The sequence below is a fragment of the Asparagus officinalis genome, chromosome 6 (assembly GCF_001876935.1).
Source record: "Asparagus officinalis chromosome 6, Aspof.V1, whole genome shotgun sequence".
Classification (NCBI taxonomy): domain Eukaryota; kingdom Viridiplantae; phylum Streptophyta; class Magnoliopsida; order Asparagales; family Asparagaceae; genus Asparagus; species Asparagus officinalis.
The window spans coordinates 44,329,750-44,354,389 of record NC_033799.1 but is presented as its reverse complement, the minus strand read 5'-3'; the positions used below and the strand labels follow the sequence as shown (position 1 = coordinate 44,354,389).

The window sequence follows — 24,640 nt, the reverse complement described above, 5'->3', positions numbered from 1 at the left end:
TTCGGCGCAATCTTTCCTCGATCTCCTCTACCATTTATTCTCTGTTGACCCTCTATATTTAATCTGGAAAAAAGCTTCCCTCTCCCCAAAACCTTCAAGTTCTCCTTTCGCCATTAAAACCAGAAGATCAACGCTAGTCCTCACGCCGATGAAGGCCATGGCGACGAGGTTTGCGCACACTGATGAAGATCTTGGGTATCCCTCACGCTGATGAAGACGTTATCCCCTTATGTGTTTGCTTTTAGTTCCATTAGCTGTGGGTGAATATATGTGGCTCTTTTCAATGAGCTTGTACAATAAAAAGATAGTTAAGATTGATAGGTGCGTGGAATACAATCAATTCAGATGGGTCATGCGTGAATCACATGGGAAGGCATGCGAATGCTGGTGGAGATAGTCCTCTGGCTTACGTTAACACTGTATAGCTATACAGTGTAACTGTAAGCCAGAAGACTATCTCCAACAGCATTTGCATGCCTTCCTAGGTGATTCACGTATTTGATCCATCTGAATTTATTGTATTCCACGCACCTATAAATCTTAACTATCTTGTTATTGAACAAGTTCATTGAAGGTAGCCAGTTATATTCACCCACGGTTATGGGACATAGAGTAGAGACAATGGTAATACATGCTGTAGTCATCGTGTATTCAAGCTTATTTGTTGAGTTTACGGGGTTGTTGATAGGCTTATTTGTTTGTTTTAAGGTTGTAGCATGATTGTAAAGGAAATTATTTTTGGATACATGTTGTTTTGTTAAGTTTAACGATTTATCAAGAAATATTATGGACTCGCTGTTAAGGTTATTGACTGGTTGTTAAGTTTACGTGTTTATTGTGAAGTTTGGCGTTGTATTTTCAAGCTTATTTATTGGTTGCTATGGTCAGCGCTCTGTTGCCAAGTTTATGTGATGGTTGCTAAGGACGACCCCTTGTTGCGTTTAACTCTGTTGTTAGGCTTATTTATTGGTTAAGGTTGTAGCAGTCCTCATTGTTTTGTTGAACTTAGGGAATTGTTGAGAAGATCACGGGGTTGTTGATAGGCTTATTTTTTCTTTGTTAAGATCACGGCGTGGCTGTTAAGCTATTTTTTTCATTGTTAAGGTTGTAAGCAAGATTGTAAAGAAAAATGTGGAAAAATATATGTTGTATTATTAAGCTTATGGTTTTGTTGTTAAGATCATGGACTGGCTGTTAAGGTTAGTGCTCTGTTGTCAAGCTTATGGATTGGTTGTTAAGATTAGCGTCCTGTTGTTAAGGTTAGCGCTCTGTTGTTAAGGTTATGTATTGGTTGTTAAAGTCAGCTCTCTGCTGTTAAACTTATGGAATGGTAGCTAACATTAGCTCCTTGTTGTAACGCTTAGCTCTGTTGTTAGGCTTATGGATTAAGAAGATCACGGGGTTAAGTTTAGCGCCCTGTTGATAAGCTTAGCTCCTTGTTGTAACGCTTAGCTCCTTATTGTCAAGTATATCGCTACAAATGTTAAGGTTATGGATTGGTTGTTAAGTTTAGCGCCCTATTGATAAGGTTAGCGCTCTGTTATTAAGGTTATGTATTGGTTGTTAAAGTCAGCTCTCTGTTGTTAAACTTATGGAATGGTAGCTAACATTAGCTCCTTGTTGTAACGCTTAGCTCTGTTGTTAGACTTATGGATTAAGAAGATCACGGGGTCGTATTGTTAATGTTATGGTTTTGTTATTAAAGATCATGGACTGGCTGTCAAGGTTATGTGCTGGTTGTCATGCTTATAGATTGGTTGCTAAGGTTAGCGCCTTATTGTTAAGGTTAGTGCTCTGTTGTCAAGCTTATGTATTGGTTGTTAAGGTTAGCTCTCTGTTGTTAAACTTATGGAATGGTAGCTAACATTAGCTCCTTGTTGTAACGCTTAGCTTTCTGTTGTTAGGCTTATGGATTAAGAAGATCACGGGGTTGTATTGTTGATGTTATGGTTTTGTTCTTAAAGATCATGGATTGGCTTTCAAGGTTATGTGCTGGTTGTCAAGCTTATGGACTGGTTGCTAAGGTTAGAGCCATGTTGTCAAGCTTAGGGATTGGTTGATAAGGTTAGCGCTCTGGTATTAAGCTTATGTATTGATTGCTAAGGTTAGCGTCCTGTTGTTAAGGTCCCTTACTGTTATTCACTTGCGCTTGTTTGTCACGGTCACCGGGGTATATTCTCTGCTACTGCATTCAATGTTCCTCCTAGTTCCCAAGGAGGAGAGTTAATATAACCTGAACACCTACCTATCCCCACATTCCACGCGGCAACATCACCATCCCTTCGCCTGTTCAGCTACAGGATAGCGCAGACATCCTTTCGGCGCAATCTTTCCTCGATCTCCCTTACCATTTATTCTCTGTTGACCCTCTATATTTAATCTGGAAAAAAAGCTTCCCTCTCCCCAAAACCTTCAAGTTCTCCTTTCGCCATTAAAACCAGAAGATCAACGCTAAGTTCTCCTTTCGCCATTAAAACCAGAAGATCAACGCTAGTCCTCACGCCGATGAAGGTCATGGCGACGAGGTTTGCGCACAATGATGAAGATCGATGAAGGTCATGGCGACGAGGTTTGCGCACAATGATGAAGATCTTAGGTATCCCTCACGCTGATGAAGATGTTATCCCCTGGAACGGGTTTGCTCTTAGTTCCATTAGCTGTGGGTGAATGCATGTGGCTCTTTTCAATAAGCTTGTACAATAAAAAGATAGTTAAGATTGATAGGTGCGTGGAATACAATCAATTCAGCTGCATCAATGTGTGAATCACCTAGGAAGGCATGCGAATGCTGGTGGAGATAGTCCTCTGGCTTACGTTAACACTGTATAGCTATACAGTGTAAACGTAAGCCATAAGACTATCTACAACAGCATGGCATGCCTTCCTAGGTGATTCACACATTGATCCATCTGAATTGATTGTATTCCACGCACCTATGAATCTTAACTATCTTGTTATTGAACAAGTTCATTAAATGGAGCCAGTTATATTCACCCACGGTTATGGGACATATAGTAGAGACAATGGTAATACATGCTGTAGTCATCGTGTATTCAAGCTTATTTGTTGAGTTTACGGGGTTGTTGATAGGCTTATTTGTTTGTTTTAAGGTTGTAGCATGATTGTAAAGGAAATTATTTTTGGATACATGTTGTTTTGTTAAGTTTAACGATTTATCAAGAAATATTATGGACTCGCTGTTAAGGTTATTGACTGGTTGTTAAGTTTACGTGTTTATTGTGAAGTTTGGCGTTGTATTTTCAAGCTTATTTATTGGTTGCTATGATTAGCGCTCTGTTGCCAAGCTCATGGTTAGCCCTCTGTTGTTGCGTTTAGCTCTGTTGTTAGGCTTATTTATTGGTTGTTAAGATTGTAGCAGACCTCATTGATTTGTTGAACTTAGGGAATTGTTGAGAAGATCACGGTATTGTTGATAAGCTTATTTTTTTCTATGTTAAGAATGACGGTAAAGAAGGACGTGGCTGATACAAGGTTGTCAAATACAAAGTTTAGTGTTTTGTTAATATCACTGCGTGGCGGTTAAGCTTTTATTTTTGGTAGGGGTGTAAGCAAGCTTGTAAAGGACGTGTCAGGATACATTGTCAGGCTTATTGATTGGTTGTTAAAGTTGACGACCTGTTGTCAGGCTTATTGATTGGTTGCTAAAGTTGACGACCTGTTGTCAGGCTTATTGATTGGTTGTTAAAGTTAGCGCTCTGTTGTCAATCTTTATGTATTGGTTGCTAAGGTTAGCTATCTGTTGTTGAACTTGTGGAATCGTAGCTAACATTAGCTCCTTGTTGTAACGTTTAGCTCTACTGTATAGCTTATTGGTTGAGAAGATCACGGGGTGAATTGATAAGCTTATGATTTTGTTGTTAAGATCGTGGATTGGTTGTCAAGCTTATGGATTGGTTACTAATAGGGTTAGCACCCTGTTGTTAAGGTAAGTTGTTAATTGTCAAGCTTATGTATTGGTTGTTAAGGTTAGCTATCTGTTGTCAAAACTATGGAATGGTAGCTAACGTTAGCTCCCTGTTGTAACGTTAAGCTCTGTTGTTAGGCTTATTTGTCTGTTGTTAGGCTTATTTTTTGGTTGTTAAGGTTGTAGCATGGCTGTAAAGAAGGACGTGGCATTATACAAGGTTGTATTATTGAGCTTATGTTTTTTTTTTGTTAAGATCATGGTCTGGTTATTAAGATTATGTATTGGTTGTCAAGGTTATGGATAGGTTGCTAATGTTAGCGCTCCGTTGTCAAGCTTATGGATTGTTAGCTAATGTTAGCGCTCTCTTGTCAACTTTAGCCTTTTAGTTGCCAAGTTGATCAAGAAAGCAGTTAGTGGGTTTCTATCTGTATTAAATGCTTCCATAGTAGATTATGTTTCCAAGACAGCCAGTATTATCATCTGTCTCCTCGTTATTCCCAGCCACCACGCTTTAATTAACCCTCAGAAGCCATCAATCTTCCCATCACCGCCATTTTCTCCCCATCCCAGCCCCATTAACAACTACACGACCTTCGTTTCGAAACCAGAAGGATCATGTCTCACGATGATAGCGCGTGTATACATTATCATGGCTCGGGGCATATCTCCCGGGATTGCCCTCATGGTCTTGTAGCAAACAGGGACCCACGATTTCTCCCCGTTCCAGATAACGTCGCCCGCAACATTCAGGAGCTTTCTACATTCGCTCTCCTCACTATTGAGGTGGGTCTGCCATCTTTGGACGAGCTCAGAGAGATGCTAGGGTATCGCTTCGACGTCTGGGATTGGACCTATGAGATCAAGCTGGTATCTATAAATAGGTTCATGGTTAAATTCCCCTCTGATGAGCTACTAGATCAAGCCGTCCAGCTCAGTCCTGTAAATCTTGGGTCCTTCGTGGGCAGATTCAGGCTTTGGCGGGAGGACCTCAGGCTAAGAGCATTGCCGTACCCCATGTTTAGGTGGGTCCGCCTCTTCAATCTCCCCTACCACCTCTGGGAGTGGGAGTTCCTCCAATCACTATTCGAGGGCATCGGCCAATGCATGTACTGCTCCGCTGACGTCACCACGAAGACAAACTTCAGAGACTGCAAGGTGCTGCTAGAGATTAGGGAATATTCGGATATCCCTAAGAGGATTAGGTTTCGTTACACCTCTCCCATGAACCGTCGTCTGATGGAAGGTTTCGTCGTCACTCAGCTTGTGGGTGGAGACCGTGAGCAGCAGGCAAACAATGAGCAAGGTCCCATCGACATGTCCGTTGACCAACCTCAAAGCCAGCAACCGCAGCCTTCCCGCGCCGACCCGGAATTGATTGAAGTGTCTTGGGACGGCAGGCAAATGACGGTGGAGAAAGAGCTCTGGCAACGATTTCTCCGGGCCCAAGGTGTTGGGCCGTCTACCCTTCCTCGCGATAGGGGTTCCTACCACGATCGCGCTTCGAGCAAGGGGAGCGGGGGAGGAGCAGTCGGCCCCTAGGTTATCATTAATTGTAAATCTATAAATGTTTTGCTGAACTTGATGATGATACGCTCTATTAACTACCTATTAATATGTTCCTGCTAATATAGTGTGTTGTTAAGCTTTTGTGTTTGTTGATGAGTTTACGGTTTTGTTATTGAACTCATGGGTTTGTTGTTAATGTTATCCCTTGGGGATCTAGCATATCGTAAACTATTGGCGAGCAAATGTAGAAATCTTTTCGAATTTAGTTTGGTTGCATTTGAAGCACAAGTTAGCAGAATCTTGCGATGTTGTTAAGCTTTGCTGTTTGTTGTTGAGGTTACGGTTTTGTTGTTGAACTCATGGGTTTGTTGTTGTTAATGTTATCCCTTGATATCAACCTTATAATAGTTGCTTCAAGTTAGCAGAATCTTGCGATGTTATTAAGCTTTGCTGTTTGTTGTTGAGGTTACGGTTTTGTTGTTGAACTCATGGGTTTGTTGTTAATGTTATCCCTTGATATCAACCTTATAATAGTTACTTGTATATTGTTTATATTTACCTTATAATATTTACATGTATATTGTTATTAATACCAAAGAATTGTAATATATCATTTACAAAAAATCTACATCTCAATGTCATCATCGTCAAGTTTTCCCACCTCTTTTTTCCTCTTCCTGCCTTCAATCAGTAAGTATGTTGCTAGCTTCGCACAAACCACCCATGTGTTATGCTCTTCGGGCGTGACGTGCAGGACATCTCTACCTTCGGTAATCGCTTGTACGAACTGGTAGACATAGATCCCACAGTCATACCTGCACACAACCACAAGGAAGCATTGAGACCATTGTTGCTTTCAATCAAAACATAACAACAAATTCGTAACCTTAACAACCAGTTTCCAACAATGAATACCAACAAGGGTTCCGGCAAACTTACGATCCCTTTTGCTCCTCGCATGGAACTTTGATTGGGTCGAATACGCTGCGCAATTGGTTCTCATTGAAGCCAGCTTTAATGTAGTTGAAGGCTTTGACGATATTGAGCACAGGGTCCCAATGTCCAGATCTCTCCTTCAAGGAGTCGTAATGCCTAACAATATCATTTTCGACATCAAACTCCAGAAGATGCCAATGATCGCCCTGGACAATGGGAACTAAGAGGTTAGTACACCCTTCATCGACCAAGCGTTTGATGTAGATATCATGCAGCTCTTGGTAATCTGGTTTCAGCACATGTATCTGGTGCTGCAATAAAGAATTAACCCGATCAGGTTCCTTTTAACATAGATTATGTGCTGATAGTTAGGAGTACGCCACGCCAGACATAAACTTACACTAAACCAAACAGGGACTACGCCGAATTTTATACTGGACGATGCTCTCTGATTTTCACGAACTAAATCAAGCAGCGTATCAACAAGCTATCATAAGTTGGCAACAAGTAATTAATAATAGTATTGTTAAATATGCTAATGAATAAATACCAATCGAAAATCTTACTGAATCATCCAGTCGCCCACCGCGTAATATATTGAGGATCTCAAGCCGGGTAATAGACCCTGCTGATCCCTCGTACACTTTAATAAAACTGCAAACAGGGAAAAAAACAAAAATAATAGTTAGCAACTAACAATTAGCAGCAAGAACAAATCAAAAACTATAACGAAAAACCCTTAACCTAAACAACAAATCAATAACCATAACAAAAAACCCGTAACCATAACAACAAACACGTAACCTTAACATCAAATACGTATCCTTAACAACTACCACATAACCTGCACAACAAATCAATAACTATAACAAAAAAACCCTTAACCTAAACAACAAATCAATAACCATAACAAAAAAACCCGTAACCATAACAACAAACCCGCAAACTAAACAACAAACGTAAATACTTGAGATGTGAGGTAAATACTTACTTGTTACATCTACAAATGCAAAAATGGTTAAGAGCTTTTTGCTCCTCTTCCGTCAGTAGCGCGGCAACGTCTGCTGACACCTTATAGTTATGTACAAATATGTCCTTGTCGCCCAAAAACTTGATGATGAAGCCATCTGGAAAGGGAATCCCCTCGTTCAGCTTATCTTTGTACATTTCTTCTTCTGAACTCATAGGGGAACTCATGTGTTTTTCCCAGATAGAGTGGGGGTCACTTTGTAGCCGAGTAGGAGCCAACTCTGCATTGTTTTCCTGCACCTGCGCTTCCTCCTCCCCACCCACTTCTATTATAGCCTTGTCCCCTATGTTGTCTTTTTCTTTCTTCTTCTTCCCTTCAGTGTAAGGGGTGACTACCCACTTGGAAGGCTTCACCGATCTTTTGCATCTCTTCCGTTTAGGGGGTGCAGCAGCGGCCATCTTCCCGCGTGCCCCCGTTGCACCCCTCTTTCTCTTATTCAAAACCTTTGAAAACACAATAGGAGCATCTTCGTCATCAGTTGATGTCTCTTCTGCTGGTGGAGGGGCATTCTCTGATTGCTTTATTTCCATCCTAGTGTCCTCCCGCAGAGTGTCTGATTCCAAACAATCCATTCGAAGTATAAATATTAAGAAAACATAGCCCCTTCTATCTAAACTTAACAATTTCATAGTAAACCTAACAACTGATGCTTAAACACATGGTGAAAAGTTGCTAACCTATACAAGTTTGCGTCTCCCCATCACATGCAGAAGGGACTTCAACCGCCGGCGTTATTTCCCTTCCAGTGCCCTCGCGTTGAGTGCCTGTTTCTGATAATATTCAGAGTATAAACAATAAAAAGCTTAACAACCAATACGTAGACATAACAACCAATCTTTAACATATAGTACAAAAGCAAGCTAACCTGTACAAGTTAGTAGCTCCTTCGCTGGCGGGACACCTTCTCTCCCTCGTTTATTTCTGCCTCAAGGGCCTTGTCAACAGCAGATGCCTCTGGTGGAGGTAATTCTCCTGGCGGAGCATCTTCACTCTTATTGTGGATATCAGAAAACAATGGTTGTGGAGAGGCCCTCCCTGTTGGAGGGGTCTCGCTCTCCTTATTAGCTTCATCAAATAATAATGATTTATTGACATCCCCCTCGTACTGTACATCAATGCCACCCACGGTGCCTGGAGTGTCTGATTCAAAAAATAAACACAAATGAGCTTAGGTACTTCATTGTCAAAAAAAACATAGCATCAGTTACATAACCTTAAAACTAACCAAGATACTTAACAATCAATCTCCAACCTTGGCAATAAATCCCTGACCTTAACATTAGATACGTAAAGTTAACAATATATTCTTAACCTTAACAATAAATCCATATACTTATCAATCAATTTTTAACCATAACATGCAAACGTAATTGCAAGCCACATCTAACCTGTACAAGTTTGCGGCTCCATCAATGGGCTGGACACCAATCCTGTAGGGCTCTTATCCTTATATACAGAGAGGGTTCCAGATCGTGCTTCGCTTAGTTCCTCTCTCAGTCTTCTATTTTGAGCAGACAGCTTAGCCACCTTCATAGAAAGAGCACTTATCTTTACACGGTCTGCAACAATCATACCCTTGAATTTATTCTCGTTCTCGCGGCGTAATGATTCGTTCATTGCCGCGATGCTCTTCTAGTAGATAACTTGCTGAGGCCAATCCATTTGCTCAACTGCATCATTTGGCTGCTCGGCGTCTTCATCAATATCCTGTGGCATCACATATGCAACGGACAGGTAGAGTACTATTAAAAGGATTAATTAATTCAAAAACAAATGAAATCAACGATTGCTAAGTTCTTACAAGTGCATCAATTGGGATGTCGTCATCTTCTTCTCTCCTCTTCTTCTTGTGAAGAAGGTCTATTGGGCCACGAGCCCTGCCGGCGTCTACTGCAGCCGGACCCTTAATCCTCCTCTTCTCTCTCTCTCTCTCCTCTTCTCTTTCTCTATCCCCTGCTCTTTCCCCCAAAAACCTCCCTCGATTCTTTGAATTTGTCCATGTTGCTGTGGAAGATTTATCGTAGCTTTGCTTGCTTTCGCAACAACAGTGGTCAATCTCAAAGAACCAGCAACGTGCCCAAGTCTCACCCAATTTGTCAGGGGAGGCCTCACCGTACAACCAAGTGCTGGCTTCATGATGCCGGTGAGTTCATAATACCACAACTGCACATTAGAGAAATAAAAACTTAACAAACACCTTCATCCGTAACAATTAATAAAGTAACCCTAACAATAAAAACGTAACCTTAACAACCAAACCGTAATATTAACAACCAAACCGTAATATTAACAACCAAACTGTAACCTTGACAACGAATCTGTAACATTAACAACTAAACCCTAACCTTCACAAATTCCAAAAAACATGATTACTTACACAAACTAGAGGGGTACACCCTTGCAGATATAATGTCGTCTTCCCTGGCTCAGGACCCTTCAGTGCCCTCTCTATCGCGTCAGATGTCTCATTGAATATATAGGTCCCCCAAGCAGTGTTGTTGATCTGTTCGATGCTGTCGACGTACTTGAATAAATACCTAGGAACGCCGGAAACACTGCTTGGACACCAAATCATGCTCAGCTGATAGAGGATCTGTAGCAGGACAAAGTCCTTCACATCTCGGCGATCAGAAGATAGTACCAGCTTCAAGAGCAGGTCCTCCACATTGCGTCTGGTGGGGCCTCCTTTGGGGGGAGCTATACTGCTGGAACCCCCCGCCTCGGGTTTGTCAAAGAACCTGGACCAAATCTTATTTTTCCTGTCCCGATTGTGGTCAACATGAAGCCCCTCATTAGAGAACCATGTATGCTCCATTACCCACTCAAGGTTGAATGAGCATGCGATCTCTTCTCCATCATTCCTATCGGTGAAGACGAATTTTTTGCTCTTCTTGTCCCACTGACTCAAAATGTGCTCAAAGGTGGGAAGATCGACGCCAGGTGGGCCAAATTGGACGTAGTGTCTGAATACACTATCTTCGTAGGCCGCAAAATACCTTGGCCCCATACGTGTCACCAAATTCTGTATGAAGTCGTGATAGGCACCGAAGCTGGCGGTGGGCCGCAACGTAATAGCTGGCTTTGCCCTTTTTCTACAAAACAAAAACACAAGACGAGAGCATTTTTTAGTATAATCAGTAAACATAACAACTATGCCGTAAACTTTGCGGGTAAACCAACAACCTTAACAGCAACCCCATAACCTTAACAACAAAAACCTAACATTAACAACCAAAGCCTAACCTCAACAACTAAACAACAACCTTAACAATAAAGGCAGTAACCAACAACCTAACCTCAACAACTAAACAACAACCTTAACAATAAAGGCAGTAACCAACAACCTTAACAACAACCCCACAACCTTATCAACCAAAACCTAACCTTAACAACCAAAGCCTAACCTCAACAACTAAACAACAACCTTAACAATAAAGGCAGTAACCAACAACCTTAACAACAACCCCACAACCTTATCAACCAAAACCTAACCTTAACAACCAAAACCTAACCTTAACAACCAAAGCCTAACCTCAACAACTAAACAACAATCTCAGCAATAAAAGCATAGACCTTGCATGTTAACAGTAACCTCAACAGCTAACAGACACCGTACTTTTGGACCTTCCCACCAGACTAAGAGCATTATCAATCAAACCATAACCTTAACAACATAAAACTTGCGGTAAAAATTACCTTTTGGGTGCTGCCACGTGCTGCTCTTTTTCTCCTCTCTGTAGACCAAGAAGCGCTCTAGTGGCATCGTTGGACGCGCCGGTGGTGCCGGTGCTGCCCTCTAGACCTTCGCGGGGGCCTACACTTCTATTTTGAGGCCGGCTTCTGGGATGAGAATGGCTGGTTGCGATGTCCTCTAGAACATCGCCAATCGCAGCTCGAGCTTCAGATTCAGTCCGCACTGCAGTTGTATGGGCTCTTTCTGAGATTTCGAATCGCTGGGCGTAATCGCTTTCGCTGTGGTCGGCATTGAGGTTGGCTTTGGGGGTTGAATCGCCGGCCATTGCGTAATCGCTTTCGCTGTGGTCGGCATTGAGGTTGGCTTTGGGGGTTGAATCGCCGGCCATTTTGATCACTTTGCTTTGATTCGGTTTGCGTTGGGGTCGGTTGATTTAGGGCTAGGGTTTTGAATTGGGTTTCTGGAGTCGGTTTGCTTGCAGAAGAGAGAGACGACAGGGTACGGACGAGGAGGTAACTCATAACGGGGAATTTTAAACGTAAGGGTATTTTGGGCATTTCGAGCGGGGTTTAAACGACGTTACGCCTGGGGATTGGTTTTGGGGGCTGGAAGAAAATCGGGGGCGGTTTTGGGGGTAAAAGGCACGTTGAAAAGGTCTTGGGGGGGCAGAGCATGTGGTGGGTTGTTTTGGGGGCTGGAAGCAATTTTCCCTAAAATCAATTATTATAGAAGGAGATCTATTTATCAAGTAATAAGTTGTATTGACTGCTTCGGCCCAAAAGTCTTTTGACAAACCAGCATTAGAGAGCATGTATCGAGCTCTCTCTAAAAGTATTTTGTTTATTCTTTCTGCAACTCTATTTTGCTGTGGTGTATAATGAATTGTACCATGATGCACAAATGCACAATACCTTCATTCTTGCAGAATTGACCAAACTCTGGGGAACAAAACTTCATCCCATTATCGGTTCTGAGGCGCTTCACTTTCTTTCATGTTTGCTTCTCAATCATAATCTTTCATTGCTTGAAAGTTGCAAACACATCACTCTTATACTTCAAAGGATACACCCAAACTTTTCTGAAATAATCATTAACCAATGTTAGCAGAAATCAAGCTCCACCTTTCGATGGAACCTGCAAGGTACCCCAAACATCTGAATGAATATAATCTAAAGTACCATTGGTTCTGTGGACACGTGTACTAAAGGAGACTCTATGGTGTTTACCGAAAATACAATGCTCACAAAAGTCTAGCTTACTAGTTTTTTGACCACAAAGCGGATCTTGTTTGCTCAATACATCTAATCATCTTTCACTCATATGCCCTAATCGCATGTCACAAACATATGGTGTCAGAATCTGAATCATCCAAGGATAATATTACTACAGCACCTGTCACTATGTTGTAGCACATGTCACTGTGCTGCATTTAAGGACATAGAGAGCATTTATCTTCTTTCCTTTCATCACAATAAGAGAGCATTTACTAACTCTCAAAAATTTTCAGCCGAAAACTTAAAATCATTTGAATCAAGGATGTCTAAAGAAATGAGGTTCTTCTTTAACTCTGGTATATATCGGACATTGTTCGATGTTCTAATAATACCATCATGGGTTCTAATTTTAAGTGATAAAATACCAATGTTACAAAAGACGCTAGGCGGATTAGGCGTTTGAACGAGCGCCTAGCTCCTAGACCCCTGGGCGTACGCCTAGACGTTTGACTATTTTTAAAATTATTTAATTATAATAATTGTAAAAATATGTATTAAATTCATATAAAATTTTTAAAAAAGATAGCAATCTTAGTACCATAATAAATCATGCATACTTAGATACTACATAGCCAAAATAATAACTAACAAGGCTAGAGCCTATGATGTTTTTTTTATTTTTTAATTACAATAATTGATAGTGAATGTCAATGTTATAGAAAGCTTAGATGTCAGACTAGTGTCTAGGCAGATTTTTTTTTTTATTTAAGTAGCGGTCGATGAGGTTTTGCTGAAGGTCAGAAGAGGTAGTGGAGGTGTTCATATTTGGAGGTTAATGGAGTTTGGAGGACGTGTAGGCTACAACACATAAAATCACAATCAATGCCTACAGGTTACAATCCATGTAAGCAGACAATGCTCTCCTAAACGTTGTAAAATCTAGGTGGGTAGCCTACATACTGTCTAGGCGCTAGGTGCTAGTTAGGTGGCCTAGGTACTGCCTAGGTCTAGGCGTACGACTAGACGGACTAGGCGAAGGCTTTTTAAAATAGTGTCTGATACTAACAGTCTTGCAATGCATGTTATTTTCTAACAAGACATTTCCATTATCGATAGACTGATATGTGACAAACTAATCCCTATACGGACACATGCTAGGAATAACCCGATTCAAGAAGCCACTCATCTTGTGAATGAGTATTAACACTAACTGAAAGAACTTTATGTGAATTAGAAGACTCTTCAGTTACAGTGGCAACTGAAGGTTTCATCTCCCCAGAGTTCGACTGTGAATTATCCCTTGCTTTGAGCACTGGACAATTAGGTTTTATATACCCATACTTGTGACAGTAATAGCATTCAATATTTTTTTCTTGGCTTGAATTTTGATCTAGACATATTTCTAGATTTGCTTCTACCACCAACACCCTTTTCAGGATGACCACGAGCAAATAAACCTTCAGCTTGATCCTCTCCTCCTACGATAAACACTTTTTGTCTTAACTCTTTTAAATGTAAGGCTGATTTGACATCCTCTAAAGAAAGTGTATCTCTATCATATAACATGCTATTAACAAAATTCTCATAGGAAGGAGGTAATGAACATAACAAAATAAGGGCTTGATTTTCATCATCAATTTTAACATGAACATTCTTTAAATCCATAAGAATAGTGTTAACTTCATCTAAATGGTTTCATGCGAAAGGTGAAGAGGCGTTGCTTCAAGTAGAGCTTGTTTGTTAGAGATTTCCTCATGTACAAGCTTTCTAACTTGAGCCACAAGCCGGTGGTGGTATCTTCATTGGTAACCACCTGCAGTACCTCATCGGTCAAACATAGTTGTATGGAACTATGCGCTTTCATCTCCAGCTCTTCTTTCTCATCATTGGGTATAGATTCCGGCAACTTATCCTTTTCGAACAAGATTTTGAACAGTTCTTATTGTACAAGGAGAGCCCTTATTTTTACTCTCCACAAACTGAAGCTGTTTCTCCCATCGAATTTCTCTACTTTGTATTTTGCAGAAAACATCTTGAAGCCCACTAGAACAGTAACTATAATGATAAATAGTAATTGTACTTGTGAACAGTAACCATACTTGTAAATAGTAACAGTACTTATGAATAGTATCGTACTCGTGAATAGTGTCCAATACCTTTAAAGAGTAAATGATAATCTAAACTTATTTTCTGATGTGGAGGATCCATTTTTAGTGACAGCCACAGAGCATACGATAAGCAGATACACGCACTTTAAGGCAGGCTTTGATATCACTTTGTTGTAGCGGGGGGCTTCACAAACACAGAAGATGTCTATATAAAAATGGATGATAGCAACACCGAATAAACATAGTGAAGACAAAGAACAACAAACAAAAATTTAACATGGCTCGGTTAGTATGACCTACGTCTACGGTCGAGAACAGCAAAGAACTTCACTAATCACAAAAGAGAAGATTACAAAGGATATCACTCTCTAACCTCACTAACGAATCACACAAAGAAAGAAACTAACTCCCTCTCTCTGTCTCTCTCTCTTCTATCTAACTTCTCTCTATCTGATGCATTCACCCTTCACCACTCCTCCATTTATAACCTTCCAATATTAATATAAAATTATTAATGGTTGGTGTAATAGAGAGTTAGGTTAGGGAATAGTTGGACTAGAATGTACGGAGGTAGGTGGGTTTTATCTTCATATGCTAAGTCACATTACAACATGGGTGATATATCCCCGATATATCAGCGGATATGTTAGAACAACTCCAATGGAGCGCCAAAACTCCATTTTAGAGTGTTTTGGCGCTCCAATGGAGCGCCAAACACCCCGCTAAATTAGCGGGGTGCTACAGTGTTGCGCCAGAAATGGCGCAACACTGTAGCGATAGCGCAGTTTTTTTTTTTTTTTGCTTTTTTTCTTCTAAACTTTATTCTTTTATTCATATTTTCTTTCCTTTTTGCTTTTTTCTAAACTTTATTCTTTTTGCTTTTGTTTTTTATATTTATATTAATAATATATATTAACTTATATTAATTATTATAATAAAATTAGAGTATAAAATAATTATTAAAATAAAATTCAACAAAATTTATTATAATGAAATTAGAGTATAAAATGATTATTCATAAAATATATTATTATAATTAATTATATGTAATGTATTATATAATTACATAATTTATTAAATATTTTAAATAGATAAAATGTTAAAAGATAAGAATAATAAAAGGAATATTCTTTTTGGTGTAAAATTTGGTGTAATGGGTTGGAGATGGAATAGTGATTTGGTGTAAAAACTACATCAACTTGATGTAAAAACTACACCATTTTGGGTTTTGTGGTTGGAGATGTTCTTAGTCAAGATATCCTTTCATATGACTTGTCGCAAAACAATATACCACGTTTGGCAATTTTTGGGTGAAATATCATAACTTTCGCATTATATCAAAAGACATTTTGACCTAAAAAATCATATGAAATGTTGCAATGTTGATTTGTACTTTTATTCATTTCACAAGGTTGATTAGTGACCCTAAACATATATTATTTACATTTTGTATGCTTAGATTTTATTAAGTATGTTGAGATTACATTTTAGTTAGTTCAACAAAAAAAAAGTAAATGCAAGATGAGAGGCTTAATTCCTCTTTAAAAAATAAAATTATTTTATATGATTTGCAGCTCCTGTTATAATCAAAGGAAAATTAGGTAGTGAGGTAAAAACTGAAAATGTGGTTGCAAGACAATACAACCTAGAAATAGCCTCAGAATATTTTACTTGATAACCTAGACCAACAATAGGTAAATTAATAGCATAAAAGAGGGTGAGAAGCAAAATCCAGTGAGATGGTTTCAAACTGGGGCTCTGGAAGCCTTTCATGGTTATTACAGTTGTTGCTAAATGCATCAAATTAGAAGGTAATGCAAGCACCACATGACACATGAAAGTGACAGCTATACAGATACGGCACGAGGTAATGAAACTGACTGCGACAGTTTGAGGTAATGAAACTGACTGCGACAGTTTGAGGTAATGAAACTGACTGCGACAGTTTGATAATTTGTAAAGTAGACAAGGGAGGTTTTCCTGGGAAGAGACTTCTATATCTAGGATGTAATGACTAATAAAAAGAGATAATGGCTATTTGTGCAATATTTGTTAGAGAAATTTTGGAGAAGCTTGCATTTTCATTCTACCAAAATAATATAAACTAATTCCAGAAATATGAGAAATTCTAGTCGATAAAGTTCTGACAATGGCCTCTTTTTTATCTTTTATAGCTAGCTGACAATCATAGTGCAGCAATACAGCCTGCAGCATTCGGAACAATATGTTGGTCACAATGCCAACAAGGGCAGTGCGGTGCCCGAAGCTCTGTCCATGAGCGGGTCATGGCAGGGGTCAGACCACTTTGGGTCTATTGTACTACCTTGCATTTTTTCCAATAGGTTGTTTCCACGAGTTGAACTTGTGACCTACAGGTCACAATTGATCACAATGCGAACAAGTTAATTGAAAACTTGCTCTTGACACAAATAGGCCTAACATACAAGTGTCTCACTCCATAGATTTTGACTTGTAAGTTCACAGATATAATTATGGATCACAAACCAGGTTTTTGAATTGTGAGAAGGAAGATCAAAAGTAGGTGTAAGTGAACTTGGATGGAGGTAGTGAAAAAGGATATGACAATGATTCTGTTTATTAATCTTACTATGGAGATGGTCACTGTAGGACTGAATGTGAGAAAGGGATTCATGTCTCCAATCCAAAATTGTGTTCGAAAAGGTTTTTGTTGCTGTTTAATGTTGTCAACATACTAGAATAAGTTAAACCCAAGAACTTAAATGCTGGAATCTGATGTTAGAATAATTTTATATCTAATCTATCTTAATTTTCACATGACCATGGGGTTGATTGAGACTTTAAATAGCATTCACACTTCTATCTGTTGTATATCATGTTGGACGCCAGTTAGCAATATTCTAAGGCACGATGATGTTACGTGTTTGGTCCCACGATGCATAATGTCTATCGAACTGCACTAAATTAAACGAATATGAAATTTTAGTATTATGCATATATAAACGCTAAATATATTTTAAAAAATAAGCGAAAAAAACAAAAGCGGGTTGGGGGTGGGGCGTTATGGGGGTGGAGGGAGTATATATTGATGTAAACTGAAAGGACAACTAGACTTCCGAGACATGTGGAGAAGAAGTTGTACAACCAGCAGCAAAAACTTACCCTCTACATAAGAACTTTGAAAAGAATAGAAAGAACTGGAAGAAAAAGACTGAAAAAAGAATACATAGTCGCAGCTGATAATCACCAGTTATCATTATCGCATTCACCATCATCTGTTGCTATTTTGCCATTTCACTGAATGAAGCATCCTTAAACACATAGGCATTTGAAGAATAAATGGGTTGAGGGTTGTTGGGTTTGGAGCTGATCTCCAAACTGATTGTGTGCCCATGTAATCGTCTATCAGATGCATAATCTGCATGGACCCAATTACACAGGTTGACTATTCGCTGGTACAGGGTTAGATCCACAAACTAGGCAACTTACACCATAGTTTCTAGCCATTCTTTTTCGACACACATACTGGACATGATACTTGTTTTGTAAGTACTCTTAGGAATTCATACAACATAGTTTATAATACTTCTTGTTCGACACACATACCAGCCATCGTACTTGTTTTTTATGTACTCTTAGGAATCAGGCTTCAATACATCATGTCATTTCATGCTATCTCCATGTCACTATTTCCATGTGGGTACAATATAGTCTCATACAACTTTTAATAAAGCAACAACAATTGGCTGTAATGATCAAGAATAAAGAAAAATATAAACAAGCAAGTCACAATGGAACAAAAGAAAGTGAAAAATGAAATCTTAGAAGTAAATTGGGCAAGGTGGCAGCGGAACCGAATAGAAGGAAATGAGATGGCATAGGCATGTAGCACAAAGAATTAAAAACTCCATTAAGGTTAGGACTTTAATGTGTCTCTAAAGGTTCAATAAACGAAATAAATAAACTATGGATCTGATCACTTTGGATGTTGTCTGCAGCACAAATTCACTGGATAGTGATTCACAAGATTGGTAATAGAAAAATTTCAGGATTGTAAAATTTTGAGGATTGTATTAGTTTTACAATGATTCCTAATCAAGTATCTTTAAAAACTGCCTTTTCCAGTTGGAAAGGGATTTGAACATTTCTATGATAAGCATCCCTTACACAAATCCAAAACAACTCTATGCATCTCTTTCTTACACAAGTTATGTGTGACACCCCCACTTTAGTCCCACATGGACTAGTGTGAAGAAATATTAGTGGTTTAAATAGATAAAAACCCAAGGTCCAAGAACAACTAGTGCTAGCATTTTGGCAGTAGATTTTAGCTAACACCGAGTTGCTCTTTGTAGATCCCACGGCTTGCACGCGCCAACGGGCCCTTGGGCCTGGGGCGTGACAAAATGGTATCAAAACAGTTATCAACCGTAAGTGTGGAGCTAAGTGCTATACAGGACTAAGTGTTACGCCGCATGGATGTGGTGGGAGCCACCTCTAGAGCCCATAGGAGAGTCCACATCGTAGTCACTGGGATGTGCCAATTGTCATGTCGTGATGACGAGGACATCGTCTTTGTAAGGTAGGGTGATTGTGACACCCCCACTTTAGTCATACATGGACTAGTGTGAAGAAATGTTAGTGATTTAAATAGAGAAAAACCCGAGGCCCAAGAACAACAAGTGCTCACATTTTGACAGTAGATTCTAGCCAAGATTGAGTTGCTCTCGGTGGGTCCCACGGTTTGCACGAGCCAACGGGCCCGTGGGCCTGGGGCGTGACATTATGCACCGCTTGTTCCATGTACAAAGTGATTAAGTAACCATGATCTAATGAGCTCGATTAAGAAGAGTGGCTGGGATATGTTTTAAGATTAGGGGAAAACGATGGTAAGCCTAAGAGAATATGGGATAAAATTGAAAATTTTGCTCAGTGAATCAACTAGTAAAAGTTGACAAGGCTTGTCATTTTGTTCTTAGAAACATTAATCTATTATGAACCCTTCATCAGTTCTAATTAGTTAGGTAACAAATTAATGCTACTTCAGATTGGCACCAGGATTGGACATTTCCAAGAAAGCTCCCTGAATGTACCTAAAACTTTATACTAAAGCCCTCTCATATAATTAAAAATAACAAGAATAAAGACTTCAGATAGAAAAAACAAAAGAAATAAACGTCAGATAGAAAACTTTCAAGCACTCCCTCTTTCTGTAACCCTAGTTGGTAATCCTCAAACAGTAATCAAAGAAACAAAGGAAAATGGTCAAAAAGGCGACATCTTTTTACCTAAATTTTTAAACAGAGTTTGGAACTTGGCATCAAAGGCATCAACCTCGAATTATTTGGCTGAGATGTGGAACCTTAGGTCTGCGCGCATTCCTCCTCTCCAATAGCAAGCAATTTCACTCCAAGATCCAAGTGTGGCAATTCTTTTGGATACAATCTGAGATTTCTCGCCAGCTTGAAGGGGAACGGACTAAGAAAAGAGAAAGTTACATGAAGGAATTAAGGTTAGAGTGAGAAACAGTCTTCGTCTTCTGTTTTTCTTAGAAGTAAAATATGTAAGGTGGCAATAGAGTGCTAGAGTAGAAGAAAATGAGATGATGTAGGCATATAGGGTAAAGAGTTATAGAACTCGGTAGGATAGCTTTCAGTTATTTCTAAGGCTCAACACGAGGAATAAATTAATTATGAATATGAACTCTAAGATAGTATCAGAAAAAGCTTGTAGAAGCTCTGGATGTTGCCTGCAACACACATAATTCACCGAATAATGATTCACAAGGCTGGTATTAGGAAGTTTGAAGGATTGTATTATTTTTAAAATGGTTTTAATTAGGCGGCTTTAATAACTGTCATTTCCAGTTGGCATCCATTTGTGTGAAAACCATCCATTACAGTTTACGCATATCTAAACCAAGCCTATTCATCTCATTCTAACCTTTTATTTCCATGCACAACGTGATTAAGCAACCAAAGAGCTGAGGAGCTAAGTTAAGAAGAGGTGCATTTTCAGACTCAGAAAAAGGAAAATAAATCTAAGAGGATGTGGAATAAACGTCGCAGTTGAGTATTTAGGGAAGAGCTTGTGGTTCTGAATGTTATTTAGTGAATCACCTAACAAAAGTTAGCAAGGCTGATCATTTAATTTCTCGACACATTAATCTACTAGGAACCCTTTACCAGTTCTAACTGATTAGCTAATAAATAAATGATACTTATAAGTGGCATGGAAATTGGACATTATCAACAAAGCATTCCTAAACACAGCTAAACCTTATTCTAAAACCCTCCTCAGGTGCAACAAGCTACAAAAGGAAGAATAAAGAGGCTAAATTCAAAAGAGAAAGAAACTTACATCAGATAGGAAACTCTTCCTCCAATCGGGCATATCGCTTCTTCAGTCGCTCGCTAAACTCTTACATCTCTGATGCTTTTTTCTCACTCCCTTCTACTTCTCTTGTGTTTCTAACTCATCCAGAATGCTCTTCAAAACCATAATCAACCATTTCCACACAGCAGCGTTCTACAGCAACAAATTTTAGCATTCGTAATTTCATACGAACCATGTGATCGGTAACTTTATCTTTTAAATTCACTTACGAACACATGTATTCTCTCCTATAGTTACTCTATTCTATTCTCCATTAATTCTCTATTAATAAAATTGCGCCAAAGCCCTTATCACCCAAAAGATAATAATAAATAAAAAATCCGAAAAAAGCACGAGGAATTGGCCAAAAGGTGCATGATGGGTTTTACCTAAATTCTCGAGCGGAGGGGCTTGGTAGTAAGCATCAAGGGCGTCAACCAAGAACTCTTGGCTTGAGATCTCGAATCCTACATATGCATTCCTCCTGTCTAATGACATGCAGCTTTGATCCGAGGACCGAGTGCCAGTTAAAGCTGCTGCTTCGAACCCCTAATCGATAGTTTGTAAGACAAATAACCCTAGAAATAACGAAAGGAATTGGCAAAACGAGACAAACTCTTACCACAATTGATGCTTGGTAGTAAGCGTCAACGGCGTCAATCCCGGACTTTCTGGCCCAAATCTGGAACCCTAGGTCCGCATTCCTCCGCTCTGATACCAAGTAGCTTCGCTCCGGGGATCGCGGCATGGAGAAATTAGGGTTTACGGTAACGGAGGAGAGAGGGAGAGAGTCTTCGTTTTCTGTTTTCTTAGATTTTTCTGAAGCTGTCGCCGGAGAGAGAGAGGATCCGACGGGATTCAGGGGATTGGATACCAGAGACGACGAGATGGGGTTTTGGCGGGAAATATTGCCCGATGGGCTTTTGGGCTGTTTGGAAAGAGGTCTTTTAGGGGGAAATGGCTGGAAAGCCCGTCAAAAGCTGCATTTTTGACAGGTTTTCCCCCTACCCAAATCGCAAACAAACAGCCCCTTACAGCAAATTCCGGAGAGTCCCCGATCATAATTGGATGCGTAACCTACTACAGATATAACATGTTCAATCTTTAGAGGGCCCATATAAAGAGATCCAATAAGATATATGGTCAGGTCAAACGATTTTTTTTTTTGTTGATGGCGTCTTTGGCGCACACGGGAATTGAACACAGACTCCCACAAGGGAGCGACATGGTTTTACTATGTGACCTACTGGACCGCCCCACTAGTTAGATAAAATGATTAATATATGGATTTTTCCCCCCCCTAAAAACCACCTAAAATATGGTCATTATATGAAAATTACTTTTTTATTCTCAATCTATATGTAAACCAACTTTAAAGTGGGTTTTGTTCCACAACCGCCTCCTAGTCAAATTTTACTAAAATAAAAAATAGACTTAACAATAACATATTTAAGGCACACGACTTGTATCATAACTAAACATAAAATATTAAGAAAGTGAGTCATATGTCTGGAATGTTGAGTTTTCAAAGATATTTTAGGGGATTTTTAGACATAAACAGTAACAAAGTGAATCACATGTCTTAAATGTGAGTTTTTCAAGGATATTTTTGGGTTTTAAGTGAAAATTTAGATTTAGAGATGGTTTGTTGGAATAAAAATCTATTCTAAAATTGGTTTGCATATAAATAAAAATGAAAGGTGGTTTCTGTATAATTACTTTTTTTATAAGGTGGTTTCTGAGAAAAACCCTCAATTTTTTCAATAAGTTTTGTCAAAATGACATCAAAAAGTTTTGTTACTTATCATCCAATTTTGAAAAGTAGGGTTGTGTTTGACAATTTCAAATAGGATTGGATTTAAACTAGCTTTTGCTTAATGAGACTAGAGTTGATCCATATAGGAGCTGGTACAAAACAAAACTAGTTTAAGGGCTAGAGTTTTGAGGAAAAAAATACTAGTTCAAATTTGCCAAACTAAAAACTAGTTTTTTAAGTCACTTCATATTTTTCATGTTCATGTGCAAAGCAGAACATAAAACAAGTGTGTCTAAGTGCAAAGCACGTGCATTATTGTTTCATCCCTGGCTCACAAGCTCGTTGGCGTGATGTAAGCACTTGGACTCGCTGAATGCAACATGCTATTTCGCTTAATCTACCGCCAAAAATGGCTTATCATTGTTGCACTTTGGTTCCCCAGTTTTACCATTTAAACTCATCAATAAGTCCTCAAACAACTTTTATGAGACTATTAGTGGGAGCATCATAATGACCCCTACTTTAAACTTCAGACATTCTTGTTGTTGCATGATAATCATTCAATCTTATTATCATCACCTGGCAATGTGGATTTTAGAAGTGGCTCCTATGGGTTCTAGACTCTCATACACCCATGTAATATAGCAATTAGTCATGCGTAGCACTAGTCCCACACTTTCTGCTAACTAATTACTTTGATAGCATTGAGACCCACTGAGCACGACAAAATTTTTAGCCTAATCCAACATGAAAAATGGTTAACTATCATTATACTTGCCTCCCTAATAATATTATTTAAACCATCAGTATGCTTCACGCAATAGATATGGGACTAGAAGTGGAGCCATCCCAATATTGCAACGCCCCATTTTAGTCCCATGTTTGGTAATGGTAGAGATGAGGATTGGTTTATAATGTGAATCTTGATATTCAAGTAGGAACACTGTCTAGTCATTTTTGGTGGTGAATCAAGCCAAAAAACATGTTGCATTTAATAGGCTCCATGGTCTAAACACCAACGAGCTCGCGACCGTGGAAAATGACTAATGGCAACAAACCAGCTAGCTAGCCAAAAGTGTGGAACTAATTATTATTTAGAGGTTGAGTACTACATTAGATGTGTTGGGATTTTAGATCTTGTAAAAACCCCAAAAACTACTAAACACATCAAATAGATTCACACAAGATTTAACGTAAAAACCCCTCAATAGGGGAAAAATCACGGGATCAAAATCAATCCACTATCACTTCCAAATTATAATCTTTTGCACGGACAAAGACTACCAAACCCTCTCTTTCACAAATACCTTTGAACCCGGTTACACTCTCTAAAACATTAATTACATAAATATTGCCTCTCTCCTTCTCTCTATTCTAAAATTCTAGAATATGACGCCTTATTTAAAGACACCCCTGACTTACCCCGCCAAGTTAACTTGACCTCTAAGATAACTACTAGGATTGGGCCTAGCCTTCAGACTCGCATCCAACTTGAAGTTTGAGTTGGTACCCAATATATCCTCCCTCGACAAAAAAATCTCCTAGTGTCTTAACGGCTTCAAAAAAACTCACTCTCTTGTTATTGTTCTTCACCTCTCCCTTGTGAACAAGAGCCTAAGAAGAGTCATCTACACCATTAACAGATCGCCCATTTAAATAGCAAATATGGTTGTTATTCTTCCTTCCTCGTAAAATTAAATTACTATTTTATACATTTTGCACCACTCTCCTTCACCCACATACTTGTACCTATGCGATGCCATCTTACCCAACAAAATTAAATTAGCACCACATGACGGCACAAATCTCACATGATGAAAAATTTTGACCTTCTCAGTGTGAAGCTTGAGGCAAACACTTCCAACATCTTTAACATTCATTTTTTCATTGTTTCTAACAATCACGTCGTCAAATTCTTCATATGTCTTAAATATGTCAAAATAATTTTTTTTGTTGCAAACGTTCATAGAGGCCGCAGAATCTAACACCCAAGTGTTACTCACATCAGTACTTGTACTTTGCATCAACAACAACACGTTTTCATCACACACAACCACCAAGGAGTCCGCCTTCTTCCTATTTTCTTGAAGCTTCTCTAATACTCTTCAAATCAC

At 39.1% G+C, this 24,640-nt stretch overlaps 2 long non-coding RNA genes across 2 annotated transcripts in view; both read right to left on the bottom strand.

The window, feature by feature from the left end:
- LOC109845421 overlaps positions 1 to 21,670 on the bottom strand; it is a 30,535-nt gene extending 8,865 nt beyond the window's left edge. Inside the window, exons 1-4 of the long non-coding RNA XR_002248347.1 lie at positions 21,393 to 21,670; positions 21,160 to 21,319; positions 20,756 to 20,923; positions 19,684 to 19,873 (exon numbers count right to left, since the gene is read on the bottom strand). This is a non-coding gene — a long non-coding RNA (uncharacterized LOC109845421). The remainder of the gene's footprint in view (positions 1 to 19,683; positions 19,874 to 20,755; positions 20,924 to 21,159; positions 21,320 to 21,392) is intronic.
- LOC109845420 lies at positions 6,159 to 6,788 on the bottom strand. The gene is made up of 3 exons (XR_002248345.1): positions 6,771 to 6,788; positions 6,374 to 6,681; positions 6,159 to 6,249 (listed from the first exon to the last, which is right to left on the bottom strand). It is a non-coding gene; the product is annotated as an uncharacterized LOC109845420 (long non-coding RNA).